Below are 3,117 nucleotides of genomic sequence, written 5' to 3'. Positions count from 1 at the left end.
GAGAGAACATGCAAACTCTACCCAGAAAGGTCCCCGGACCGGGATTTGAACCGGTGACCTTCTTGCTGAGAGGCATCAGCTCTACCAACTGAGCCACCGTGCCGCCCCTGCTTAAACTTATTGTTTTTTTTTTGTTTTTTTGTTTGTTTTTTTAATTGTTTGATGTTATATTTTTGACACGTCTTATTCCTCAGTTTTTGTGCTATTTCAGCAATTTATATATCAAAACCTTCAGCTCCTTATGACATTCCAGCTATGACTTTTACTTGGGCAATTTGCATCTTTTTAAATACTTAGCTTTTTTTTGTCATTTTTTCACATAGAAAAATTAATTGAGCTATATTCAACATCCTTAAATCTCTTCAAAAGTTTCATAAACCTTTACTGTACTTTTTACCTTTTGCTCTATATTATGCGTTTTAACTCCTTTGTACTCATTTCAGTTTCCTTTAGCTACTATTTAGCTAGTTTTAGCTTTTTCTCAACTTTTTTAGTTTGTTATTTATTTGTTTGGTTTAGTTGCTTTATTAATTCTGACCTTTTCTGGTCTTCTGTTAATTTTATTTATTTTTATGTTTTTGCTTCGTTCAGCTTTTTTCTACTCACTGAAACATTTTATGCTTTATTTAGCTGCTTTTTGTTAATTTCAGATTTTTACCTCTGCCTGAGGTTTGCGCTCTCAGAGTGCTTCTAGTTTYYCTGWGTTTTTAGCTGCTTTTTTCTCATTTCAGATTTTTTTTCTGTTTTTTAGCTAATTTTTAGCTAATTTCAGCTTTTTTCAGCTAAATTCCCCTTTTTGTGATAATTTTTAGCTTCTTACCACTTAATTTAGCAAACAAATGCTCTCCCTGTTTATGCTAATTTCAGCTTTTTCAGCTTCTTTTTTTTTTAGCTGTGTTTAGGATAGTTTCAACATTTTTAGCTATTCAGCAAACATCTTTTAGCATTAAGCATTCACACTACATTTTCCAGGAAATGCACAGTTTAAACTTGATTCAGCTTTTAAAAAATGATATATGATCAGTTGTACTTAGATTTTCACTTTGCACTGTAAACATTTTTAGAAATACTGTACATATTTCCATCTTGTATTAATTTAAAGTACGTATAAGCTGCTATATTTTGAAGTATCTTTTTATTTGTTAAAATGTTCCAGTGAAATCTGATAAACCCAAGTTTTTATTTATAATTTTTTTTAGAAATTCTTCTCTACAACAAATAAACAAAATTAACACAGAAATTAAATGCTAGAGCTAGGTTTTATGTGTTAAAACCCTTTTTTTACAGAAGTTGCACAGATCTTCAGATGATATGCTGAAATTCACAGAGGCCATCTTTGCAGGCAGATGGGCTTGGCAGGGAGTGGGAAGTGTTATGGGGTGAGAATTAATGCGCATATAAGGCTGTGTTTGCCAGTTAGGGTGCAGGCTCATCGCCTCCTGGGCTGTGTTTGAGCAAAGCTTTGTGAGGGGTTAGATTCTAAAGCCCTTACAATGCATTACACAGCTGATAAGGCAATCTGTGAGAAGGTTCCCGAAAGTCGCCGCTTCGTTCCTTCTCCGTGACTGTTGGCACTGCAGATTTGCCTTTTTGTCAAACATCTCCCAGCCTCATGTCAGAGCACTAACATTTATGCTTAGAGCTATTATATTAAACACTTTTTTTTCTTCCACATTTTGAATCCCTATTTAAACTGCAAATCTTTTGTCTGTTTTAATGTTCTTGGGTTTTTATTGTGGAGAACTGTCAGCACCGACTCTTTTTTTTCATCCTGGTATGCATTTTTACATCTACTCACCTCATGATTTTGTAATTTGTTCTAAAAAAATTTTAAATGAATATTTTTTATTGCTATATTCTTAAATGCACAGTAATAGAAGTTTTTATTGAACAATAAAATTGCAACTAATGCAAACCACTTTGCATCAAACATTAATGCCCCATTATATGAATGCATAATGAAAAAAAAATATACAGAACTTTTAGAGACAGTATTCACCCAAATGATTATCATAGAAAAGCAATAGCAAGAAAATGGCTGCATAAGAGTTTTCATCATCATTACCACCCACTCATTACAGTAACAAGGTTCTCTTTATTACTTCCTATTTACTTAAAGAAGCAGCTGTTTTATGGAACCCATTATAGCTATTTTCTCTAATCATTTACCAAAATAAATAAATAAAAAAACTTCCAGTATGTCAGACAATAAGAAGCAAAGTGTTCTCGTTTTCAGTTTGATCTCCTAAATCACACCCTAACCATAGCTGGTCATTTTTCTCCCAGACTGCATCACTGTGGCCCATTTCAGCCTTCTGATGTATTATACCAACTTACTGTAAAAGCACATTAAACTTTTTTTTCCTTCCTAGGTTTTTACAAAACTTACTTTAACGTCACATTTACAGCACATATACTGTAGAAGAGATGTCTGATCTAAATGAACATGGTAACGTTTTAACAATAAAATAAGCTATAGAAGTATTTTAAAAAAATGCTCTTTTTTTGTATTTTCCACATTAACAAAAAAGAAAAGTTTACACATTTTGTCTTTTTTTTTAAATGGCTATTTAAATTCAGTCTACCAACCCAGTTTTTTTGCAAAAATCTYATCCAACTACTTCCAAGAAAATGGTCTTTTTTTGTATTCTTTTAAAGTCATGAATAAATAAATAAATAGCAGCCAATGTCCAAAGACAAACCTAAAAAAAGACTTTCAGAAAGCTGGTAGACAAACTGATAAAGAGCACTGATGTAAATTACAATAAAGTCTGCCCTCATTTAAAGCAAACTCTAAAGTAATGACGTGAGTTTCAAGTGTTTTCACAGCAGTGTTGCATATTGGCAATCAGTTTACCTGCTAGTGAAAATAAGTCATCAGCTGCTGAAATACCCCTATTTTGTTCACCACAAATCGATTTAACTAAGTGGTTAGGCTTCTTTAAGTAAAACTAGCATGATGCACCACTTATCCACTTTGTAAAAATGTTGGATTTTTTAAATTTAATTGTATTAATCTGCAGTTTGGACATACAGTATTTATTCAAGTATAATATGTAAAATTAAATCCACAAAATCATCCATAAAGTTGGGGGGGTAGTTCTATACTCGGATAAA

The 3,117-nt window shown here is 32.3% G+C and overlaps 1 protein-coding gene across 2 annotated transcripts in view; it reads left to right on the top strand.

Moving 5' to 3' along the window:
* neil3 (nei-like DNA glycosylase 3) overlaps positions 1-3,117 on the top strand; it is a 19,839-nt gene that overhangs the window by 9,970 nt on the left and 6,752 nt on the right. The gene's annotated exons all lie outside the window — the stretch shown is intronic.

Source organism: Austrofundulus limnaeus, unplaced genomic scaffold, assembly GCF_001266775.1.
Source record: "Austrofundulus limnaeus strain Quisiro unplaced genomic scaffold, Austrofundulus_limnaeus-1.0 Scaffold11, whole genome shotgun sequence".
NCBI classification, from domain to species: domain Eukaryota; kingdom Metazoa; phylum Chordata; class Actinopteri; order Cyprinodontiformes; family Rivulidae; genus Austrofundulus; species Austrofundulus limnaeus.
Note: the sequence above shows the minus strand (reverse complement) of the source record. Positions and strands in the feature narration are given on the sequence as shown.